This window comes from Pleurodeles waltl, chromosome 10 (genome assembly GCF_031143425.1).
Source record: "Pleurodeles waltl isolate 20211129_DDA chromosome 10, aPleWal1.hap1.20221129, whole genome shotgun sequence".
Lineage (NCBI taxonomy): Eukaryota > Metazoa > Chordata > Amphibia > Caudata > Salamandridae > Pleurodeles > Pleurodeles waltl.
In genome coordinates, this window is record NC_090449.1 from 50,876,109 (window position 1) to 50,902,741 (window position 26,633).

Here is a 26,633-nt window from a genome sequence, read left to right on the forward strand (position 1 = left end):
TGCCTATTACAAGTCCATCATATCCTATGAACTTCATCATACAGCGGACAAGATATCTGTCACCTTTGTGACGGACTAACCTGTCCGCCAAACTCTAAATCGGGCCCTAAATCTGAAAGAGTTGCTAGAGGCTGAAGGTAGGAAAAAGCCAAATTTCTAAATGTGGAAGTTTTATAATAGTAATTTCAAATCGGACTTTACTAACAGATTTAATTTTAAAATGCTATTATTTTGAGTCCTTGAATGATGGTTCTAGCCAGTCCCAAACTAAAGTTATGCATTAGAGGTGTTACAATGTAACCCAGGGTTTTTCTATGGAAGCACCAGCCTTGCCATAGACAAAACACTTTGGAGATTTTTCCTGCCAGGACACTACTTTAGTACACATGTCCCACCATTAAATACCATACAGAGGCCCTCATTACAACCCCGGCGGTCGGAGATAAAATGGCAGTAGTGCCGCCAACAGGCCGGCGGTAAAAAAAATGGAATGACAACCATGGCGGAAATTGCCAACACAGACAGCCACTTTAACACACCGACCGCCACGGCGGTAGAAACAAACACCGCAGCAGTAACCGGGAACAGACAGGCGGAAGACAGTGTACCACCCACACTATTACAAGGCACCAATCCGCCAGCTTTTCCAGGAGGTACCAATGCCATCAAAAGCACGGCGGAAACAGTACACAGAAGGGAAACCACTCACCTCTCGACACCCAACGAGGAACCAGGATGCCATGGAGCCCGAGTTACAGGTCCTGCCCATGTTGGTATACCTCCTCATCTACCAGGAACATCAAAGATGGTGGGGACGACAACGGTGAGTACTGCACCTAGTACACAGGGAGGGGGGAGAAAAAAGAGAGTGACAAACACACACAACACGCAACACCCCCACCCCCAACCCACAACAACATACACACACACACATCCAATAACATCACAGATACACCCGTCACCCCCTGGAAGAACACAAGGACCAAATTAAATGAGTTTAACGAGTGTAATAATCGAGCAATCAGATAGCCTAAGATAACTTTAAATCATCAGTATATACAAATATTTACAGCAAGTACACAAGTCCGTACACTGCCCCATTAAATGTACGTGGACCAGTGGTCCCAATAAGCATGGGCAAAGCCCACACATGACACCTGCCTCAAAACAGAGAGAACACTGCAGGGGCATCAGGTAAAAAAAAAACAGGCACCTCCGGGGGACGTGGAGGGGGGCACCTCAGCCGGGTGATGGGACGACGCCACTGCTCCTCGAGGCGGGCTCCTTGCCCACTGCTTGGTCCTGGGGAGTGCAAAGCCACAGACTCTCAAGTGGGTGGGTTGCCCACCGCTTGGTCATGGGGAGTGCAAAGTCACAGTCTTTCAAGTGGGTGGGTTGCCCACTGTTTGGACCTGGGGAGTGCAAAGCCACAGTCTCTAAAGTGGGTGGGTTGGCCACTGTCTGGTCCTGGAGAGTGCAAAGCCACAGTCTCTCAAGTGGGTGGGTTGCCCACTGCTTGGTCCTGGGGAGTGCAAAGCTGCAGTCTCACAAGAGGATGCTGTTCTCAAAATGGTTGACCGCCCAACAGTGAGGTACCTCAGGAGGTCAATAGCCTCCTCACTGAGGGCAGCAGGGCTGACTGGGGCAGGGCCTGCAGTGCCTGGGGAAAATGAAATGCCCACCCTCCTGGGTGAGCGGGCACGGGAAACATGCTGAGGGGCTGCTAGGCAGCCGGTGCTGGTAGGGGGGATTGTTACTGTACCTGTTGTTGCGTTGGACACAGAGGTGCCCGCCACCGCACGGTAGCTCCCATCAGAGGAGGAGTCGCTGTCGCTGGTGTCCCCTCCTGTCCCCGTCGTGGAGCTACCCTCGCCCTCCGTACCACTGGTGCCTTCAGACTCCGTACATTCACCCTCCTGGGCCATGTGGGCTGCAGATCCCTCCTGCTCCGGTGCCACTGCTCCTCCGCCAGATGATGCTCATGCACACAAGGACAGGGTGACAAAACAAAAATGAGGGGAAAGACAGAGGAGACACATGGTCAATGCCAGCAACACCACTACCGTTGGCGGACACAACACACAGGGAGCAGCCCTATGCACTAGGCCATGCACTAACAGTTCTTAGGAAAATCACCTGCCCATGGGGGACTATGCCTAACCCCATTTGCTGCACACCTGGAACCCACAGGAGGCTGACTAGTTGTAGATGGCCACTACCACTATTGGGGTTGGAGTCCTACCCTACCAAGTTTGCCCTGGCCTAGGGGAACCCACAGTCCACATCCCCCGCCACCTCGTAAAGTGCGCAGATTCAGCTGAATGAGACTGTACTCACCCCCTTGTGGCTACTGTGATGCCTTCAAGCGCCTGTCCAACTCCGGATATGCCACCGCCAGGATCTGGAACATCAGGGGGGTCATGGTGCGAAGGGCACCCCTTCCATGCTGGGAGGCCATCCCCAGCTGGGCCTCTGCTGTCTTCTTGCTCCAGCGGCGTATGTCCTCCCATCTCTTGCGGCAGTGGGTGCTCCGTCTATGATAGACCCCCAGGGCCCACACTTCCTTAGCGATGGCATGCCAAATACCCTTTTTCTGGTGGGCGCTGACCTAGAGGAAAGGTAAAGTGAGAACGGAACTTACTCCCCCGTCCGGTTCTTCATACTCATTGGCCACCAGTTCCCACCCATGCCCTGAAACACGTACACTGACCATCCTCACATGCAGGCCTCAGCCCCCCCACAACATATATCTTCCATCCAGACCACTCCATACATTCATGTCCCATGCATCATGCTCACAATTTACTCACCTGTTTGCCTGGAGGACCGTAGAGTAGCATGTACTGGGGGACGACGCCATCCACTAGTCTCTCTAACTCCTTCGAAGTGAAGGCAGGGGCCCTTTCCCAAGACACTCAAGCCATTGTCGCTTCCAGACTGAGGTCACAGCAGCACTTGCAGTGTAGGTCTTTCTCCTGCTGAAGGTCAGGTATCAAGTGAGTGAACAGCTAAAAAATGGTGGTCACATCCGGGGCAGTGCGTACCGTCACTGCCGGTGTACATCGTCATTGGCTCCTGGAACCCATAGGGCCCAATGATAACCAATGCTGAATTGCACAGCGGTCTTTGACCGCCTACCGTAACGCTGCACAATGCCAGCGCAGTTACCTCATTTCCCCTTGTCCCTCCTTACAGGCCAGGCAGCTGCCATTTCAGGGGGGCACATGGCAGGGCACCTAACTGCATCACAGCACATTTGGGCAGGAATACGGACAGACTGCGCCACACACCGATTAAATCACATTAGTGCACAACACCCTTGTGCAACCTATGTGTTACATGACCCTCTGCTCACTATTCTCCTCCATAAGGCACATCTGCTGGGGCAGATGATGAAATGGCATCATCCTCTGATGTACAGATCCCTGGTGGACCTGTCAACAATGGAAGACAGACACATCATTATCACCTACAGACTTGACCGTGCCACAATCCAAGAACTGTGTGCCCAATTGTAGCCATACCTGATGTCAGCTGTCCGCCATCCCACAGGTATCCTCCCTCTAGTGCAGGTCCTGTCAGTGCTCCATTTCCTGGCCAGTGGTTCTTTTCAAACAACAGTGGCCATGGAATCAGGGATGTCACAACCAATGTTCTCTAACGTGTTGTCCAGAGTGTTATCTGCCCTGCTGAAACACATGCGCAGCTATGTCGTTTTCCCCCAGGTGGAGGATTTGGCCACAGTGAAAGCTGACTTCTATGCCATGGGACATATCCCCAACATCATTGGTGACATTGATGGTACGCATGTGGCATTTGTCCCCCCTGCAGGAATGAACAGGTGTACAGAAATCGTAAAATCTACCATTCAATGAACGTGCAGATGGTGTGTTTGGCAGACCAGTACATCTCTCATGTGAATGCCAAGTATCCTGGCTCTGTGCATGACGCTTACATTTTGAGGAATAGTAGCATCCCTTATGTGATGGGGCAACTTCAGAGGCACCGTGTGTGGTAATAGGTGAGCCCAAGGTCCCCACACAGTATGAATAGGTGTCTGGGTATGGGATAGTCCCTAAGGGTTGGTGTATGTCCAACATATATCCCTCGACATTTTCAGGTGGCTCTGGTTACCCCAACCTTTCATGGCTACTGACCCCAGTGAGGAATGCCAGGACAAAGGCAGAGGAACGCTACAATGAGGCACATGGGTGAACTAGGAGGATTCTAGACCAGACCTTTGGCCTCCTGAAGGCCAGATTCCGGTGCATCCAGATCATCGTGGCATGCTGTATGTTGCACAACCTGGCTTTGCGATGCCAGGTGACTTTTCTGCAGGATGATGGGCCTGATGTTGGTCTTGTGGCAGTTGTGGAGCCTGTGGACAGTGAGGAAGAGGAGACAGAAGAAGAAGATAATGACAACAGAAACAACATCATCATGCAGTACTTCCAGTGACACACAGGTAGGAGACTGGCACTGCTCATCTCATATCAGACTACTGTAGGACATTTTATAAGTCTGCCTTATTACCTCTGTGCATGAACGTGACATTTCACTTTGGCTATCCTTCTCACAGATCTGGGTATCACATTCTGCCTTCTGATATGTTCACTGCTGCCCAACAACTGTCATACTTTGTTATGTGCAAATGAACATTTACTATGTTATTTGTCAAAGAGGTTGTAATAACACATTTGTGAAAGTACAGACTGACTCCAGATTGTTTTGTGATTCAAGGGTGTTTATTTAAGTGCTAATAAGTGGAGGGGGATGTGCAATGGGCTGGGGTGATGGTGGAGGTATACCCACGGTAGAGTCCAGTCTCTTTGGATTACAGGTGCATTGTCCAATGGGGCATGGGAAGTAGAGCAATGGCAGTTCAGGGGGGTCAGGGTGACATAGTGGGACAGAAGGGTGACAATCAGAAGAGTCTTATTTCCTGGCAGGGGTCTTGGCAATGTTCTCTGTCTTGTGCCTGGATCGCAGGGACCGTTTGCAGGGTGGTTCTCCTTCTTCAGGGGATAGGGTGCTGGTGGCCTGTTGGTCCTGTGGTGGGTCCTCCTGTCCTCTAGCGCCTGCGGACGTGGAGGGCTGCTCATCGTTCGGGCTGGTGTCAGTGGCCCGGTGATATGCCACTGTCTCCCTAATGGTGTTGGCCATGTCTGCCAGCACCTCTGCAATGGGGACCAGGGTGGTGTTAATAGACTTCAAGTCCTCCCTGGTCCCCAGGTACTGTTCCTCCTGCAGCCGCTGGGTCTCCTGAAACTTGGCCAGTACCGTGCCCATGGTCTCCTAGGAATGGTGGTATGCTCCCATGACGTTGCAGAGTGCCTTGTGGAGAGTAGGTTCCCTGGGCCTGTCCTACCCCTGTGGCACAACAGTCCTCCCAGCTTCCCTGTTGTCCTGTGCCTCTGTCCCCTAAACCGTGACCCCAGGTCCCTGATCGTCCTGGGTTAGTGGGTTTGCCTGGGGTCCCTGTAGTGGTGGACACATTGCTGATTGACTTGCCCTGGGGACAGTGACATGGGCCCGCTGGGTGGGTGCTGTGGTGGTGTTTCCTGAGGGGGAGGTTCAGTAGTGGTTTGGGATTGTGGCAGGGGAACCAATTGTCAAAGAAGTCCCTGATGGGCCGGGCTGATCATCTTGATCCAGGCATGCAGAGCTGCTGTCGTCACTGTGGGCCTCTTCTGTGGGGGGAATGGATATGGCTGGTATCTCCTGTCCGGTGATGTTGGGTAGGAGTCCTGTTGGGATGTAAATGCATAGTTATTGTATCTGTGTGTGCCATCTTGTGCATTGGGTGAGTTTCCCTCTACTCCTGTGCTTGCATTAATGCCTTGGCCCTTGTGTGAGCCGTGATTGTGTGCCATGGCTGAGTCTCTCTACTGGACATGCTTTGGTGATGGGTGTTCATGCAGGACTGTGATGGGTGCCCATGCATTGTTGTCACATGCAGGGCTTGGTATTGGGATGTATGGGTTGTGATAGTGGGATATCTGTGAGGTGTTGGACTGATGGGTGTGATGGTAGGGGTAGAAGTTTGTGATGGCATGCAGGTAGGGTGGGGGGATATAAAAGTAAAGAGTTGACTTACCAGAGTCCAGTCCTCCTGCTACTCCTGCGAGGCCCTCAGGATGCATGATCGCCAAGACTTGCTCCTCCCATGTTGTTAGTTGTGGGGGAGGAGGTGGGGGTCCACCGCCAGTCCTCTGTACTGCTACCTGGTGTCTGGATACCACGGAACGTACCATCCCCTGTAGGTCGTTCCACCTTTTCCTGATGTCATCCCGTATTCTTGGATGGTGTCCCACTGTGTTGACCCTGTCGACAATTTTCCACCATAGATCCATCTTCCTAGCAATGGACGCCTGCTGCACCTGTGATCCGAATAGCTGTGGCTCTACCCGGATGAATTCCTCCACCATGACCCCGAGCTCCTCCTCAGAAAACCTGGGGTGTCTTTGAGGTGCCATGATGTGGTGTGGGTGATGTGTGAGGGGATGGTTGTTGTGATATGTGATGTGTTGGGGTATGTTCTTTGATATGCGTGGATGGTGTATGCGTGATGGCGTTGTGCGCCTCTGGATGCTGGTGTTGTCGTAGCTTTTCTGTCTCTCTGCTTCTTCCAAAAAAGTCGTTGTAAGCGGTTGTGGGTAGTATGGATGTGTGTTTTATAGTGGTGTGAGTGTGTGGGTGTGGTGTGTGTATGTGTATCAAGTGTGTGTATTTTGAATTGTCCAATGTGGTTGTGTTTTGTAAGTGTGTGTGTATTTTGAGCACGGCGGTGTGTACCGCCAATGGATTACCGCTGTTGAATGACCGTCGCGTTGATTTGTGGGACGTGATAGTGTGAGTGTATTCCTGTTGGTGTAACGGTGTGGGTTTTGCTATTGCCAGTTTATCACTGATCTTTGGTGTGGCGGACTTGTGTGGGTGTCTGTATTGTGGAGGATTTCTAAGTGTAGGTCATAATACCTGTAGCGGATTTCCGCCGCAGGCACGGTATGTTGGCTGCCGTCAGAACAGAGGTCAGCGGCCTTTACCGCCAGGGCTGTAATGAGGGTCATAAAGCAACTGTTAGAAATGGGGTCTTTGGTTGCAGCTGTGCTTCGATCAGGGGCCAGGAAACAGTTTCAGGAAGGCCTCGTAAGAAAGGGGAGAGTCTCCCTTTTCTTACAAGGCCTTCTGAAAGTGTTTCCTGGCCCCCGATCGCAGCTGTGCTGGGATCGGGGGCCAGGAAACCTGAAAGTGTTCCCTGAAAGAGTCTCTCCTTTCTTACGAGGCCTGCTGAAAGTGTTTCGTGGCCCCGATCGCAGCACAGCTGGGATCGGGGGCCAGGAAACACTACTAGACGCCCGAATTTCACTTGGGGGGGCCGGTCCCCTCGGAAAACGGGTACCCCCCGGGCGCCTACCTTTTGGACAGGGGGTCGCCCATGGGCAGGGCGATCCCCTGTGGGGGCAATATTTTTTGTAGTTGTTGTAGGGTTTCCCTGGGGGCCATTTTATATATAGATCTATATATATATAGATATATCTATGTACATGGATATATCTATAGATAGATCGATAGATATATATAGACATATGTGTCAATATGTGTGTGGTTTCCCTGGGGGCTGCGATCGCCCCCAGGAAAACCAAACCCACATATAAAAGTGATATATATATATATAGATTTGCCACTAGTTGACTTGCAGTTGCAGCTTGCGTCTTCAAAGCAATGCACATACTTCAACTGATGCTTTTCAACTGTAGCTTTTAGGCAGCAATAAAAAAGTCAAGTAAGTATTGTGACTATGTTTCTGCTACAAAAGGGTCAGACTTGTCTAGTGGCAGTTTTAGTACCATAAAGAAGCGCAGAAGGTTTATATGCCTACTGCAAAGAGCAAATCTGTATTCTATGTAAATAGCTGAGTACATTAGTAAAGTCAGTCATTACCTGCGCTATAATGCAAATGAAATGTATGTGCGGGGTGGAGGGCGGCTATGGAGAGATGAAGTGCACTTTTGCTGGGTGGTAATGAGGGAATCCGAGGAGGAGGGAGTGGGAGCACCAAAAATGATTGTTGGACTGGGCGCAGGAGGTGCTAAAGACTGTGATGAATGGTATGTGACAAGGTGTTTTTTGAGTGCCTTGAAAGAACGTGCTGATTGAGGGAAGAAGCGCAGGTAAGGTGGCCTCTACTGTTGCACGTATCTCACACACACCATTGATTTTGTGACTGTCTATGTAGGCTAGTGTTTTAGAGCAACAGTTTAGCCAATAGGAGCGATGGCATCTTGATGGATGACTGCTGCTGTCACTCGGGTTATAGAGGAGAGCTCTGACATAGGATCAGAGACTGAGACATCAAATACTGAAACAGCATCTGAGGGATAGGACTATGGCGCAGACTCTGGGAGTGATTTTTCAGTCGGAGAAGTCCCATTCGATAACTCCTATTCCAGTACATTATGAGGGAGGTGATGAGGACAGTCCTGCTGTCCCTTCGCAAGCAGTCTGTGCAACTGCGTAATAGTGGGTTAGCCCAACCCAGAGAGCAGGTGAATGCGGTGGCAAGCAGAGAGAGAGAGAGAGTACTCTCTTGGGAGCTCCCCAATTTAGTTCAGCCCCAAATCCCACCGCCCAAATCGTATTGTGGAGACATCAAAATTATCTATCGCAAAACAAACTGGTTTTGTAAGGCAGGCACCTGTGTTTTTTGTCCTGGGTTTGGCGGCCATATAGAGAAACACACTAAACTCAAACATTTCTGGAAACTAGACATTCGGGGGAGTCCACAGAGGTGTGACTTGTGTGGATTCCCCAAAGTTTTCTCACCCAGAATACCCTGCAAAGCTGAAATGTTGAATAAAAACTCTATTTTTCTCGCATTTCTGTCACACAAACTACAGGAATATACTGGGATCCACAAAATTCCTACCACCCAGTGATTCCTCACCTGTCCTGATAAAAACACTACCCCACTTGAATGCCTACACCTAGTGCCTGCGTCAGGAATGGATCACCCCAGGGTCAATAGCTGCCTCATGTAAGGACCAACATTGACCGTTGTGTGATCTATTCCTGTCGTGGGCACCAGGCCTACCCACACAAGTGAGGTACCATTTTTATCGGGAGACTTGGGGGAATGCTCGGTGGAAGGAAATTTGTGTCTCATCTCAGATTCCAGAACTTTCTGTCACCGAAATGAGAGGAAAAAGTGTTTTTTTTGCCAACTTTTGATGTTTGCAAAGGATTCTGGGTAACAGAACCTGGTCAAAGCCCCACAAGTCACCCCATCTTGCATTCCCCTGGGTTTCTAGTTTTCGAAAATGCACTGGTTTGCTAGGTTTCCCTAGGTGCCGGCTGAGCTAGAGGCCAAAATCCACAGGTAGGCACTGTTTTCTATGAAAAATGTGATGTGTCCACGTTGTGTTTTGGGGCATTGCCTGTCGCGGGCGCTAGGCCTACCCGCACAAGTGAGGTATCATTTTTATCGGGAGACTTGGGGGAACGCTGGGTGAAAGGAAATTTGCGGCTACTCTCAGATTCCAGAACTTTCTGTCACCGAAATGTGAGGAAAACGTGTTATTTTAGCCACATTTTGAGGTTTGCAAAGGATTCTGGGTAACAGCACCTGGTCAGAGCCCCACAAGTCACCCCATCTTGGATTCCCCTACGTCTCTAGTTTTAAAAAATGCACAGGTTTGGTAGGTTTCCCTATGTGCCGGCTGAGCTAGAGGCCAAAATCTACAGGTAGGCACTTTGCAAAAAACAGCTCTGTTTTCTGTCAAAAAATGGGATGTGTCCACGTTGTGTTTTGGGACATTTCCTGTTGCGGGCGCTAGGCCTACCCGCACAAGTGAGGTATCATTCGTATCAGGAGACATGGGGGAACGCTGGGTGAAAGGAAATTTGCGGCTACTCTCAGATTCCAGAACTTTCTGTCACCGAAATGTGAGGAAAACGTGTTATTTTAGCCACATTTTGAGGTTTGCAAAGGATTCTGGGTAACAGCACCTGGTCAGAGCCCCACAAGTCACCCCATCTTGGATTCCCCTACGTCTCTAGTTTTACAAAATGCACAGGTTTGGTAGGTTTCCCTATGTGCCGGCTGAGCTAGAGGCCAAAATCTACAGGTAGGCACTTTGCAAAAAACAGCTCTGTTTTCTGTCAAAAAATGGGATGTGTCCACGTTGTGTTTTGGGACATTTCCTGTTGCGGGCGCTAGGCCTACCCGCACAAGTGAGGTATCATTCATATCAGGAGACATGGGGGAACGCTGGGTGAAAGGAAATTTGCAGCTACTCTCAGATTCCAGAACTTTCTGTCACCGAAATGTGAGGAAAACGTGTTATTTTAGCCACATTTTGAGGTTTGCAAAGGATTCTGGGTAACAGAACCTGGTCAGAGCCCCACAAGTCACCCCATCTTGGATTCCCCTAGGTCTCTAGTTTTAAAAAATGCACAGGTTTGGTAGGTTTCCCTAGGTGCCGGCTGAGCTAGATGCCAAAATCTACAGGTAGGCACTTTGCAAAAAACAGCTCTGTTTTCTATCAAAAAATGGGATGTGTCCACGTTGTGTTTTGGGGCATTTCCTGTCGCCGGCGCTAGGCCTACCCACACAAGTGAGGTATCATTTTTATCGGGAGACATGGGGGAACGCCGGGTGGAAGGAAATTTGTGGCTACTCTCAGATTCGAGAACTTTCTGTCACCGAAATGTGAGGAAAACGTGTTTTTTTAGCCACATTTTGAGGTTTGCAAAGGATTCTGGGTAACAGAACCTGGTCAGAGCCCCACAAGTCACCCCATATTGGATTCCCCTAGGTCTCTAGTTTTCAAAAAGGCACAGGGTTGCTAGGTTTCCCTATGTGCCGGCTGAGCTAGAGGCCAAAATCTACAGGTAGGCACTTTGCAAAAAACAGCTCTGTTTTCTGTAAAAAAATGGGATGTGTCCACATTGTGTTTTGGGGCATTTCCTGTCGCGGGCGCTAGGCCTACCTGCACAAGTGAGGTATCATTTTTATCGGGAGACTTGGGGGAAAGCTGGGTGGAAGGAAATTTGTGGCTCCTCTCAGATTCCAGAACTTTCTTTCACCAAAATGAGTGGAAAACGTGTTTTTTTAGCCACATTTTGAGGTTTGCAAAGGATTCTGGGTAAGAGAACCTGGTCAGAGCCCCACAAGTCACCCCATCTTGGATTCCCCTAGGTCTCTAGTTTTCAAAAATGCACAGGGTTGCTAGGTTTCCCTAGGTGCTGAGCTAGAGGCCAAAATCCATAGCTAGACACTTTGCAAAAAATAGCTCTGTTTTCTGTCAAAAAAATGGGATGTGTCCACGTTGTGTTTTGGGGCATTTCCTGTCGCGGGTGCTAGGCCTACCCACACAAGTGAGGTATAATTTTTATCGGGAGAATTGGGGGAACATAGAATAGCAAAACAAGTGTTATTGCCCCTTATCTTTCTCCACATTTTTTCCTTCCAAATATAAGAGAGTGTGTAAAAAAAGACGTCTATTTGAGAAATGCCCTGCAATTCACATGCTAGTATGGGCACCCCGGAATTCAGAGATGTGCAAATAACCACTGCTCCTCAAAACCTTATCTTGAGCCCATTTTGGAAATGCAAAGGTTTTCTTGATACCTATTTTTCACTCTTCATCTTTCAGAAAATGAATTGCTGTGTACCCATTATAGAATGAAAACCAACTGCAGGGTGCAGCTCATTTATTGGCTCTGGGTACCTAGGGTTCTTGATGAACCTACAAGCTCTTTATATCCCCGCAATCAGAAGAGTCCAGCAGACATAACGGTATATTGCTTTAAAAAAATCTGACATTGCAGGAAAAAGTTACAGAGTAAAACAGAAAGAAAAATGGCTGTTGTTTTCAGCTCAATTTCAATATTCTTTTATTTCAGCTGTTATTTTCTGTAGGAAAACCTTGTAGGATCTACACAAATGACCCCTTGCTGAATTCAGAATTTTGTCTAGTGTTCAGAAATGTTTAGCTGTCCGGGATCCAGCATTGGTTTCACACCCATTCCTGTCACTAACTGGAAGGAGGCTGAAAGCACCAAAAATAGTAAAAATGGATTATGTCCCAGTAAAATGCCAAATTTGTGTTGAAAAGTGTGGTTTTCTGATTCAAGTCTGCCCGTTCCTGAAAGGTGGGAAGATGGTGATTTTAGCACCAGAAACCCATTGTTGATGGCATTTTCAGGGAAAAAACCACAAGCCTTCTTCGGCAGCCCTTTTCCCCATTTTTTTGGAAAAAACAAATGTTTCACTGTATTTTGGCTAATTTCTTGGTCTCCTCCAGGGGAAACCACAAACTCTGGGTACCATTAGAATCCCTAGGATGTTGGAAAAAAAGGACGCATATTTGGCGTGGATAGCCTATGTGGACAAAAAGTTATGAAGGCCTAAGCGCGAACCACCCCAAATAGCCAAAAAAGGGCTCAGCACAGGGGGGAAGGCCCAGCAGCTAAGAGGTTAAAATGCAATAAGTATATGTTGAGATATCACTGGAAAGTGATATAAAGTGTCTTAAGTCTTTTAAAAGCAAACAAAAGTTTCTTTCAAGCACAAAGTACCTGGTTCGCGTGAAAAATATCCTCAAAGAACGGCAGAGGAGGAGATGCGTGGCAACAAAGAGGTGTGTGTCAATTTCTCGGGCCGCACACATCGATGCGTTGTTTAGTTTTCACGCAGGGATGGCTGTGCATTTATTTCTGGTGCTCGGTCATGGATCCTCTTCGAGTTGTGGGGTTTTCAGATGCCCCCGGGACAATGAGCGCATTTCTGGCGCTGACAGGATGAAGTCACAGGGGTTGCGTCGATCCGGTGTGCGTTGCGTCAAACTTTCTACTGCACTGCAGGCGCTGCATCGATTCCTCTCTGGAAGTCAGGCTGTGCCGTTCCGGCTTGGCTGTTGCGGTGATCTGGTAGGGCCGTGCGTCAAATTTCCAGTCGCTACGCTGGTGCTGCGTCGATCTTCTTGTTGCAAAGTCAGGCTGCGTCATTCTGGTTCAGCTGAGGCTTTCCAACAGTGATTAGTTGATATATAATGATCACAACAAGGAGAATGTATTATTCATCCGGACTCGTATACCACATTGTATTATCAGCAAAATCAAACTGAGTCCGCGTATAAACATTTCGCACGGAAGTTAGATGGGCCTCTGAGACTGAACACAAGGCACCAGTCATCCCATCACTCTTTTGCCTTTCCGGGTAACTGTGCTGACAATGGCACATTTGTATATAAATGCTAATCGTGGAATAATAACAAATAAAGAACAGTAACAGTCTTAAACAATGGAGTACCTTCTCTGTAAATATTCGATGGCAGTATTACTGTGCCTGCACGTGCATGGGGTTCCCTCAATATTATATGGGTATAATTGCGTGCTGTGAGCCTTGGTTGAAATCCTGATGCCTAGTGTCTACTCTGTTCGAGGTGATTAGTTTAGCATTCTGGCCCGCTAAATGGTAAGCGTGTCAGTGACCCTTTCATGCTGCCCCCAGTTTTCAATAGTCGCTAGGTCACCTGAAACGCTAGGCCATCCGAGCCGAGTCGGGGTCAGTCTCATGGGTTTGTAAGAGTGACAACATTGCTTCCCAGCCACCTGAAAGAGGGTATTTGCGCAGACCAAGCGTGTCCTCCCACCCCAGCGCCACTCCCTCGGCTCCCGCCCAAATAAAAAATGATCGCTTCCAGGGCAATACAGACGGCACCTCAGCAGCCCTCCATCTGCGAGTTATCAGCCGCTTTGCTGTTATCAATCCCAGATTTAAAAATTGTGCGGTAACCCAGTGACCCGGACCTCTAGGAAATAAGCGCAGCACGCAGGTCTCCCAGGTGGGTGGTAGTGTGCATGATGTGCATGTTGATAAACAAGCGACTACAGCTCCCAAATAGTTGTGCAAGGAAGGGCAGGACCATAGCATGTGTAATATATCCACGTCTAACAGTTTACAACGAAGACAGGCTGCATCACAAACAGAGGAAGTATCTGTTAATGCGAGCTGGCGAAAGGTATGCCCTATAAATAATGTAGAATTGTATGAGTCGAAATCTGGCATTGCGGGGGATGGTGGTGTGGCAAGAGATGACAGACCTCCATTGCAGGTCCATGAAGGGCGTGTCCAATTCTCTCTCCCAAGCAGTACACAGAGTACCATGCTCTTGTTACATGTGAGTTCGGAGTGCTTCCATGAACTACCTGATCAGATGTCTGTCCCTTCCCATAACCTGTATATATTGTATTAATAGATGGGTTGGGGGAGCAGTTGTTAGGTCTCCCCACCTGCTCGATAAATATCGAAATAGTGAGTTATACAACAGAAACTGTCCCACCGGCAGGCCTGCATCAGCGACCAGGGTGGGAAACGCAATCAGCGTACCATCACAGTACATATCGCCCACTGTGTGCAGATCTGCAGCGTGCCACAGCCGGAGCTCGGCCTCAGACGTGGCCCCAAGGCCACGAGGTGTGCCCAATAGTGCCAAGGCCAGGGCAAACGTGATAGACCCCTTCGTGAGATGCAGGGATCTGCGGTAACAGCGGTGGGCCACTTGGAGGAGGATCTCCTCCGGAGGAGCCGAGTGCATGAGGGGGTTAAACAGGTGCATCAATCGCATAAGAGACCAAGGCCCTGCAGTAGTTGCTGTGTCGGATAAATGCAGTCCCACCAGCCATCTGGACACCCAGTGGAGCTGGGTGGCCAAATAATAATGCTCCAGGTTGGGTGCTGAAAGACCGCCTGCTCCAAAGGCACATAGAGTTTCTTAAGCGCAACTCTGCAGCACCCTTTATTCCAGATGAATTCACAGAGCTGCGGTTCCAGTTCCCTAAGCTGGTCGGTATGTAGTATGGGAGGTTGGAAAAGTAGTATAATAATTGTGGCAACACAATCAGTTTAAAAAGAGCAAGTCTGCCTGCTACAGAGAGCTGCAGCGTCTGCCAAAATGTCATCTGGGATCTGATAGATATTACCGCCCTGCCAAGATTTACCAGAGAGGTGTAACCTTGGGTTTGGGAGGTTGGGATCAAAGGGAAAAAGACATGACTTTGCCCAATTAACCCGTAATCCGGACAGTGTGGCGAAGTGTTGCAGTATTGTCCCGACCTGCTGAGGGGACACACGTGATATCCCTAAGGTACAGTAAGTGGTCAACCGCATACAATGATACAGTGTGCAGGCCATCTCCCAGTGCAACGCTCCAGTGGGGGCACCGGCCATGTAGCACCGCAGCCAGGGACTCCATGGCAAGGGAAAACAGTAAGGGAGAGAGGGGGCATCCTTGTCTTGTGCCACTGCGCACCTCCACCGGCTCCAAGATATTCCCCCCGTCTTGACCCGGACCCTGGGATCAGTGTACAGTAGCTTAACCATACAGAGGAAGCGGGGTCCCAATCCAAACTGCCGCAAGATCTCAGAAAGAGGTGGCCATTCCAAGGAATCAAAGGCCTTTTCCAGGTCAAGGACTAGGCAACCCGCCAACGGCCAGTCCTGCTTCGAATAGTGCATGACCCGGAACAGTTGCCTGATATTATGGGAAGTATCGCGGGCAGGCACAAAACTGTTTTGGTCGGCATGCACAAGATCCGGCACCATGGGCGCTAATCGCATCACCAGTGTCTTGGCCAGCACTTTATAATCCGTGTTAAGCATTGCTAATGGTCGATATGAGGCAAGCTCCAGTGGGTCTTTGCCCTCTTTAGGGAGTGACACTAATAGTGCCTTCTTCTGCGATGCCGACAGTGATCCCCTCTGCACAGACTCCTCATAGATGCGGAGGAGACGGGCGCAAGAATAGAGGAAAAGGTCTTATAAAAATCGTCTGGAAGTCCATCTGGGTCAGGAGTTTTACCCGCAGATAAATCATGTATACTAGCCTGGATTTCAGAGAGCTCTAAAGGTTCCTCCAGTGTGTCCCGCTGGGCCTCTGTCAGGTGGGGCAGTGTAGTCAGGAAGAGGAATTCTTCACAGTTCTAATGACTCGGCGAGACGGCCAAGTCGTAGAGGGCCCGTTAGTGCTGTGTAAACACAGATTGGATCTCCGAGGGCCTATGTAGGGCGTCACCAGATGCCAAGTGAATCTCCATAACCGGGCCTGGCTTCGCTCGGATCTAGTCAGCCAGGCTAAGAGTTTGCCTGGTTTGTCAGCAGAGGTATGGGTGCGAGCCGAGTGGGCAGCATAAATTAAACAGCGTAATCACTCTAAAAGGGAGAGATGCTCAGCCCGAGCTGATGCCAAGTGTACCATCCCCGTAGGACTTTGAGTAATTTCCTGCTCCGGCCACAGTAAGGTCCGCTCCACCCGAGTGAGCTCACCCTCCACAGAGCGTCGCAGATTCCACTGCGTTCCCATACAGTGACCTCTAATAAAAACATTGAAGGCATCCCATTCCACCAGCCCTGAAGATGCAGTACCCTCGTTGTGTGCAAAATATTCAGGGAGTGCCCCCTCCAGCAATGCTTTAAATGCTGCATCTTCCAGAAGCTCAGGTCAGAGCCTCCAGGTAGGAATAATAGGGGGTGAGGTATCCCAGCCTAGTTGTACAAGTTGTGGGTCATGATCTGAATGAATGCTGCCTAAATGATCAGTATCCAGTACTGCAGAATATAAATTATGCATGAACAGTATTCTGTCGAGGCGCACATGCAGAGAATGAGGGGCAGAATAGTATGAGTAGACTCTGTCAGTGGGGTTGCGGTGGCGCCACACGTCTAGCAGGTGCCAGTCCTGAGTCCAAGGCCCGTATTTATACTTTTTTAGCGCCGCATTTGCACCACTGTTTGAGGCAAAAACAGTGCAAGCATACTAAATACAATTGTATTTTGTACGTTTGCGCCGATTGTGCATCACAAAGCGACGCAAATGCGGCGCTAAAAAAGTATAAATAATGGCCCAAGTATTTAACGCATGTGTGGCAGTCATGGTGGGCGCCGAGGGCAATGGAGGAAAGGATCGGTCCAAGTCGGGGTCCAGTATACTATTAAAGTCACCTCCCAATAGCCAGGGGTAGTCACTCCACCCCGATAGTCGGTTGGATAAGGAGTGGAGGACAGAGGCCTGATCTAGATTCGGTGCATAAATGGAACCCAATACCTAGGCCCGACCCCCAAGCCGCCCTGCATCAATTATTTTATCTTCTACTTCAAAGGGGATGCCCGACCTAATGCAAACCAGAGCACCCCTAGCGTAAGTGGAGTGACCTGTCGCAAACAACTGACCTCTCCATCGGCGCTGCAGACGTGAGATCTCCAGGTGCGTCAAATGGGTCTCTTGTAGGAAGGCTATGTGTACCGAGTGTCATTTAAGGTAGGAGTATATAGAGTACCGTCACTTTGGCGTACGTATGCTGCGCACATTCCATGTGAGAGCAGTATAGGTATTCATGGTGGATTTTGGTAAGGAGAGTGACTAATCAATTCTGTGGCCCATGTAGAAAAGGTCATGTGTGAGGTAGAGGGGTTCCAACACTCCAGCAGGCTAATAAAGTATGTCCTCCATGTCAACATTAATAAACAAAATACCATCAGAGCAGAGAGACAGGCGGTATCTGCCCAAACCAAATAACCCGCAAGGGCAACAAAACAACTATGTATAATGAGTCTTCCCTAGTAAGAGAGTGGGGTAGGCCGAGAGACTTGTAGGTGTGCGTGCAGCAAGTCACATACTCCAGTGTGTGCGGGGAAATGAGTGGGTGTGGGGCCAGTGGAAATTGATACCTATGAAGAGCAGGAGCACGAGGGTGGGTGATGCACCCCATCAGGAAAGTCCCTTGTAGTGTCCCAAATGTGTCCCCAAGCTCGTCTCAGAAAGATGGTCTGGGGTAGCGAGTCCTTTGCTAATGGGCTGCAACATTTCAGTTTCTGCATCCGAGGCCACCGGGGAAGTGGTAAGGGCCACCGCCCACTGTAGCGTGCCGTGACGTTCCTGGATGATTTGCTCCAAGTCTCTAGGGTGGTGCCATGAGCTCCGCTGCCACGTCTTGCACGGGTGCGCCTACCTCGCGGCGTCAGTGGGTCCACCTCTGGATCTCGACCACTAATTCGGCCCGTGGACTCCAACCACTCCCACGCCGCCTCTGGCGCAGTGAAAAAGTGGGATTTGTTCTCAGCTATTATGTGGCTGGAAATAAAAGGGAGTACTCAAGATTCAGGGCCCACAGCTTGCATTTTAAGGGTTAGTAGGAGGCACGGTCTCTCTGCACAGCCAACGTGTAGTCAGGAAACAGCAAGACCCGAGCGTTATCCACTCGAGGCGGGGAGGACGACCTGGCAGCCCAAAGAATAATATCCCTGTCCGCATAATGGGGCCGCTCCCTGGTGGTTGTGGTCTTACAGGGTTCCTAAGTGCAAGCTCCACGGAGAAGAAAGGTGTCAGGGTGCCCTCTGGTACCAACCCCCGGAGCCATGCCTTGGAGTAGGCAACTGCATCACGGCCCTCCGCACCTTCCGGAAGGCCAATGACCCCTGTGTTGTATCTTCGGGTGCGGCCCTCTGCATCCTCAAAACAACGCTCCAATTTGCCTATGCGGGCCAGTGCGTCTCCCATTGTAGTCTCCAGTTGAGACGCCGTGGGTGCCAGTTCGTCAATTCGTGCCTCAAGTGTACCTGTCTTCTCCGCCAGTTTGCGGTGATCCACGTGTAACAAGACAAGGTCACTAGACACCTTGTCAATTTTGCCCTCTAAGGAGGTGCGGGCCCTCTCCAGCAAGTCGCCTATGCGCTCCACCGCCGCCAGCACGGCATCTAGTTTTTGACCATCTGGAGTCACGGCCTCCTGCATGTTTCTGGCATCAGTTCCAGAGCGAAGGTGGCCAGCCCCCGCCATATCCACAAACTAGAAGAGATATCAGGAATACTGTAGTTCTCTGCTCCACTCATGCAATGTGCCCCAAGAGTGGTCGTCTAGGGTGATCCACCAACACACCACTCAGGTTCGGAAGATTGAATAGCACAGGGTGTTCCGGCCTTTCTCACATCTATGCAATGGAGCAAGCCTATTTAGGCAGACTTCTGTCCCACTCCGTCAAAGTGGCCGTTGTATCCTGCGCTCCTCTCGGAGTGTCTATTTGGGGAGCGCCAGCCACTCCTCAGACCATAGGACTGTGACAAGCGGCCAGAAGACCAGGAATGAGGCCCCCCCAGATTCCTCTACAAGCAGGATGCAACGTTGCTGTAACGATGGAGACGCGGCTGGACCCGTTTGCATGCGTGATAAGAAGGGTGCTGCGCAGCAGCACGAGCGGCCCAGCCACGTGAGTCCATGCCTTCTCTCCGGGTACTCGGACCCCAGGGCTGCCAATGGAGTCCCACGGAATCGCGTGCCGATAACCTCGGGACGCCCACGCCGATCAGGAACAGGCCTGCCTCACTCCCGCGGCATCCACAGCGCCCCGGCAGGGCCTCGCAGTCCCCCTGGCCACAGGGTGCCCAGGCACGGCAGCAAGATCAGCAACTCTCTTGATGCGGGCGCTGCTTCAGCTCCAACGTCGTTTGCAGCCAGCCGCACACACACAGGTCAGAGGTGGTGGCAGCGCCCTCAGCCGGCGCAGTCCATGCCCATGCCTCCCTTGCGTGGGCCTCCGCCCGCAACCACATATGCTCCACCACAATTTACTGCCTCAAATGCGGCGTCACAATGCAGGAGTCTGGGCCATTGGAGTCTTGGGGGGTTCAGCGCAGAGAAGCGCCTGCTGTTTGGTAGTCACTGGGCCCACATGTGTATTTCGGCACAGGAGAAGCCGGAGTCAGGAAGTGGAGCTCAATCAGCTAGCGACCGCCATCTTGGCCATCTAGGCACATCACCCGCAGGCTGTGCATCGTTTCTAGCAGGCTGTGTAACGAATTTCACCGCACAAGGAGTCCTTCTTGCAGAGGTGAAGTCTTTTTGGTCTTGAGACTTCAGGGAACAGGAGGCAAGCTCTAACCAAGCCCTTGGAGAGCACTTCTTTACCACAGCCAGAGAGCAGCAAGGCAGCAGGGCAACAGCAAGGCAGCAGTCCTTCACAGAAAGCAGACAGGTGAGTCCTTTGAGCAGCCAGGCAGGTATTCTTGGCAGGATGCAGGTTCTGGTCTAGGTTCTCTTCTCCAGGAAGTGTCTGAGTTGGTAGGGGCAGAGGCCCTGTTTAAATACACAAATGTGCCTTTGAAGTGGGGGAGACTTCAAAGAGTGCCTTAGAAGTGCACAAGGTCCCCTTTCTGTTCAATCTTGTCTGCTAGGGTCCCAGTAGGGGGTGTGGCAGTCGTTTGTGTGAGGGCAGGCTACTGTTCGTTGACATGCACGTGTCAGGCCCTCCACTCTCCCAGACCAGGAAGACCCATTCAAAATGAATATGTCTGCAAGTGAGGCTGCGTATCCTGTGTTTGGGGGATGTCTGAGTGAATGCACAAGGGAGCTGTCAACTAAGCCCAGCCATACGTGGATTGTAAGGTACAGAAAGATTTAAGTGCAGAGAAATGCTCACTTTCTAAAAGTGGCATTTCTAGAATAGTAATACTAAATTCAATTTCACCAGTCAGCAGGATTTTGTATTACCATTCTGGCCATACTAAATAAGACCTTCCTACTCCTTTCAGATCAGCAGCTACCACTCAAGCTATGCGTGAGGGCAGCCCCAATGTTAGCCTATGAAGGGTGCAGGCCTCACAGCAGTGTAAAAACGAATTTAGGAGTTTTGCACTACCAGGACATGTAAACTACATAGGTACATGTCCTGCCTTTTGCCTACAGAGCCCCCTGCCCTAGGGGTCACCAGGGCACACCTTAGGGGTGACTCATATGCAGAAAAAGGGGAGTTTTAGGCTTGGCAAGTACTTTTAAATGCCAAGTCGAATTGACAGTGAAACTGCACAGAAAGGCCTTGCAATGGCAGGCCTGAGACAAGGTTAAGGGGCTACTGAAGTGGGTGACACAATCAGATCTGCAGGCCCACCAGTAGTATTTAATCTACAGGCCCAGGGCACATATAGGCCCTCATTACAACATTGGCGGTAAAAGCCGCTTACCGCCGTACAGAAGACTACCAACACACCGCGTGGCCGCGGAATTCCGCCACAGCTATTATGACCCACATTTCAGAATCTGCCAAAATTCAGACACCCACACAAGTCCGCCACACAAAAGGTCAGTGATAAACTGGCAAAAACAAAACCTCCACCGTCACACCAACAGAAATACGCCCACATTATCACGACACACGAATCCACACGGCGGTCTTTCAACTGCGGTATTCCATTGGCGGTACACACCGCCGTGCTCAAAATACACACACTCTTACAAAACACAGCCACATTGGACAATTCAAAATACACACACCTGATACACATACACACACCACTCCTACACACCCATTACAATATAAAACACACACCCACATCACCCACAAACCCCTATGACCAAAAATTCCAAAAGAAGGCCAGAGAGAGACAGCACCAGCAAGAACAACAGCATCCACAGGCACACAACACCATCACCCACAGAACTTCCACACACCTCACACAACACCCCACTACATATCAGCACACTTATCACCACACACTCCACACCACACATCACCTACACCACCCCATGGCATGGCAAAGACACCCCAGGTTCTCGGAGGAGGAGCTCACGGTCATGGTGGAGGAAATTGTCCGGGTAGAGCCACAGCTATTCGGAGCACAGGTGCAGCACACCTCAAAAACAAGGAAGATGGAGCTATGGCGAAGAATAGTGGACAGGGTCAACGCAGTGGGATAGCACCTAAGAAATCGGGAGGACATCAGGAAGAGGTGGAACGACCTACGGGGGACGGTGCATTCCATGGTCTCAAGACACCACCTGGCGGTTCAGCGGACTGGCGGCGGACCCCCACCTCCTCCCCCACAACTAACAACATGGGAGGAGCAGGTCTTGCCAATTCGGCATCCCGAGGGCCTCACAGGAGTAGGTGGAGGAATGGACTCTGGTAAAACAAATCTTAATGATTACATCCCCCACCCTACCTGCATGCCAGCACATACCCCCACCCTCACCCTCATCTCCAGCACCCCAACTCCTCAACTCCTCACATATGTCCCAACATCACAAACCACCCATTCCAACACCAAGCCCTGCATGCAACAACAAAGCATGGATACACATCACTAAAGCATGCCCACTGCACATACCCATACAACGCCCTAAACCATCATCACACAAGGTCCCACACAGGAATGCAAGCACTGGGGTACACGGTCACCCACCCATTGCACACCATGACACACACAGATGTAATACCCATCCTTTTATACCCCTGCAGGGCCCTTACCGAACGTCACCGGACAGGAGGATCCACACATGTCCACACCACCAACAGAAGAGGCCCACAGTGATGACAGCACCTCTGTCCAACTGGATCTTGATGACCAGCCCGGCCCATCGGGGACCTCGGGACAGTCGGTTCCCCTCACCCAGTCACAGGCCACCACAGACCTTCCCCCCTCTGGAAACACCAGCACAGCACCCACCCAGCGGGCCAATACCTCCATCCCCAGGACACGTCAATCAGCTGTGTGTCCACCACTACAGGGCACCAGGGATAACCCACCACCCCAACAACGACAGGGACCTGGGGGTAGTGGCAGTGGGCACACGGTCCAGGGGACAGAGGCCCAGTAACACAGGGGAACTGGGAGGGCTGCTGTGCGACAGGTGGCGGACAGGCCAAGGGAACCCACTCTCTATGAGGCCCTCTCCTCCATCATGGGAGCCTACCACCACTCCCAGGAGATGATGGCAACGGTACTGGCTAAGCTTCAGGAGACCCAGCGCCTGCAGGAGGAACAGTATATGGGCTTCAGAGAGGAACTCAGAACCATCAGTTCCACCCTGGGCACCATCGAAGGGGTGCTGAAGGAACTTGTGAACACCAGGAGGGACACTGTGGCACTACAAGGGGCCCCTTACACTAGCATGGATGATGAACTGCCCACCATCACCGTCGGCGCTAGTGGACAGGACGCCCCACTACAGGACCAACACACCAGCACCCCACCCCCTGCAGAGGGAGAACCACCCTGCAAACGGTCCCTGAGATCTAGGACAAAGACAAAGCATGATGCCAAGACCCCCGCCAAGAAATGAGACCACCCTGATTGTCATCCTACTGTCCCACTTTGTCACTGTCATCCTACTGTCCCACTTTGTCACCCTGTCCATACTTAAACTGCCCCAGTTCCACTTACTATGCCCATATGGGCAATGCACCTGTGAGACTAATAGACTAGACTCGGCCATGGACATTTCTCTGCCATCACCCATCACCATTTCACTACCCCCTCCAATATTGAGCACTTAAATAAACACACTTAAAGCACAAAACAATCTGGAGTCTGTCTGTGATTTCGAAATAGTGTATTAGCAATTACAGTGACAAAATGCTCTTTCAAATGTAATGTCAACATACCTATGTCACACAGCTCTAGTCCATGAGGAATCTAAGCAGATGTCACACATTGGGACCCACATCTGTGAAATCGTAAGGGAAAGTGACTACTCAGTGACCATACACTGGGTGAATAAGACAGACAATAGAGAGGTAGTAGTGTTAAAGTACATGTAGTAGGCAGGTCTGTACTCTTACCTGTGTCTCACTGGAAATATTGCTGGATCACTGAGTGCCTGTTGTTCATGTCTTTTTCCTCTGCTTCCTCGTCTTCACTGTCCACAGGCTCCACAGCTGCCACAATACCACCATCTGGACCATCCTCCTGCAGAAAAGGCACCTGTTGTCGCAAAGCCAAGTTGTGAAGCATACAGCAGGCTGCAATGATCTGGCACGCCTAGTAGTAGTAGTATAGAGATCCACCTATCATATGGAGGCACAGGAACCTGGCCTTCAGGAGGCCGGAGGTCCGATCGATCACCCTCCTAGTTCGCCCATGGGCCTCATTGTAGCGTTCCTCTGCCCTTGTCCTCGGATTCCTCAGTGGGGTCAGTAGCCATGACAGGTTGGGGTAACCAGAGTCACCTGCAAATGGTGAGGGACAACTATTAGACACGCACTAACCTGGAGGGATATCCCCTGACCCAGACAACCATTCCCACTGACTTGCTTCCAGGTGCTCACCTAATAGCCACACACCGTGCCTCTGGTGTTGACCCATCACATAAGGGACGCTGCTATTCCGCAGGATGCAGGCGTCATGCACTGAGCCAGGGAACATGGCACTCACATGGGAGATGTACTGATCTGCCAAACATACCATCTGTACATTCATCGAATGATACCTGTTCCGGTTTCTGTACACCTGTTCACTCCTGTGGGGGGGACCAAAGCCACATTGGTCCCATCAATGGCACCTTTGATGTTGGTGATGTGTCCCAGGGCCTAGAAATCACCTTTCACTGTAGGCAAATCCTCCACCTGAGGAAAAACGATGTAGCTCCGCATGTGTTTCAGAAGGGCAGACAACACTCTGAACAATACGTTGGAAAACATAGGCTGGGACATTCCTGATGCTATGGCCACTGTTGTTTGAAAAGACCCACTTGCAAGGAAATAGAGCACTGACAGCACCTGCACTTGAGGGGGGATTCCTGTGGGATGGCGGATTGCTGACATCAGGTATGGCTCCAACTGGGTACACAGTTCCTGGATAGTGGCACGGTCAAGCCTCTATGTGATAATCACATGTTGCTCCTCCATTGTTGACAGGTCCACCAACGGTCGGTACACCGGAGGATGCCGCCATCTCCTCAAATGTCCCAGCGGACGGTGCCTATGAAGGACAACAGCGAGCACAGAGTCAAACAACTCAGAAGTACGTACCCACAGTTTACACAGAACACCATTCATACACAAAAGACGGCCTGCATGTGTGTAGAGTCTAGGCCTAGGTATGTGTGACGCAGTTGAAAATGTAGTCATGTGGGCCCCTGAAATGGCTGTTGCCTGACCTGTAAAGTAGGACAATGGGATGTGAGGTAACTACGCTGGCGTTGTACACCGTCGTGGTAGGCAGTCGAAGACAGCGGTGCAATGCTGCATTGGTTACATTGGACCCTATGGGTCCCAGGAGCCAATGACGATGTACGCCGGTGGTGACGGTACGCACCGCCACGGACGTGACCGCCATTTTCTATCTGTTCAATCACTCAATACCTGATCTTCGACAGGAGAGGACCTACACTGCAAGTGCTGCTGTGACCTCGGTCTGGAAGAGAAAATGGCTCGAGTGTCTGGGGAAAGGGCCCCTGCCTTCACATCGGAGGAGTTGGAGAAGCTCATGGATGGGGTCCTCCCCCAGTACACGCTACTCTATGGTCCTCTACACAAACAGGTAAGTACACAGGGATCATGTTGTATGGGCCATGCCTGTGTGGAGAGGGCTGGATGTAAGAAGGAAGGGGGAGAGTGCTGTGTGCATGAAAGACGGTGAATGCATGTGCCACATGGCAAGGGTAGGGATGGGGGCCAATCACTTTGACGGTGCAGTTGGTAATAACTTCTCTTTTTCCCCTGTACATTTCATATAGGTCAGCGCCCACCAGAAAAAAGATATTTGGCGTGCCATCGCCAAGGACGTCCGGACCCTGGGGGTCTACCACAGACGGAGCACTCACTGCTGTGAAAGATGGGAGGACATTCGCCGCTGGAGCAAGAAGACGGCGGAGGCTCAGCTGGGGATGGCTTCCCAACGTGGGAGGGGTGCCCGTCGCACCATGAACCCCCTGATGTTCAGGATCCTTGCGGTGGCCTACCCGGAGTTGGATCGGTGCTTGAGGGCATCACAGCAGCCACAACGGGGTGAGTACACTCTCATTCTGCTGACTACGCGCAGTGGAGGTGTCTGGGTGGGGGAGGTGGGCTGTGGGTTTCCCTAGGCGAGGGCGAGTTCAGTAGGTAAGACCCCTCCGTAAGGCAGGCCAAGTGGCACCCCACCCCACCTCTGTAGAGTGCCAAGTACACCTAGTCATGCCCCTGTGTCATCTATGTGTGTAGATGTCGTCCATAGCCTTGTAGGCCATTTCCCAGGAATTGAACAGTGGACCCCAAGAGTGCGGCGTAGTGCAGGGGGCTTTTGTGTCTGTTGTGTCCGCCAGTGGTAGTGGTAATGCATGCACTCAACATGTCTTTCTTCTGTCGCCCCCCCCTTTTTGTGGTCTCCCTGTTCTTGTGTGCATTAGCATCATCAGGCAGAGTAGCAGTGGCACCGGAGCACGAGGGAGCTGCATCCCACATGGCCCTGGAGGGCGAGACTACGGATTCAGAGTTCACCAGTGGGACGGAGGGCGATGGGAGCTCCACGGCGGGGACAGGAGCTGACACCAGCGACACGGACTCGTCCTCTGATGGGAGCTCCCTTGTGGTGGTGGCAACATCTGTGCCCCCCACATCTACAGGTACAGCCGCCACCCCCCCTACCAGCACCGCCCTCCCAGCAGCCTCTCAGCCTTTGCCCCGTGCCCGCTCACCCAGGAGGGTGGGCATCACCTTCGCCCCAGGCACCTCAGGCCCTGCCCCAGTCACCTCTGCTGCCCTCAGTGAGGAGGCCATTGACCTCCTCAGGTCCCTCACTGTTGGGCAGCCTACCATTTTGAATGCCATCCAGGGTGTAGAGAGGCAGTTGCAACAAACCAATGCATTCCTGGAGGGCACTC

The 26,633-nt window shown here is 51.1% G+C and overlaps 1 pseudogene; it reads left to right on the top strand.

The window, feature by feature from the left end:
• Positions 1-19,192: 19,192 nt before the first annotated feature.
• LOC138262361 (E3 ubiquitin-protein ligase SIAH1-like) overlaps positions 19,193-26,633 on the top strand; it is a 119,798-nt pseudogene continuing 112,357 nt past the window's right edge.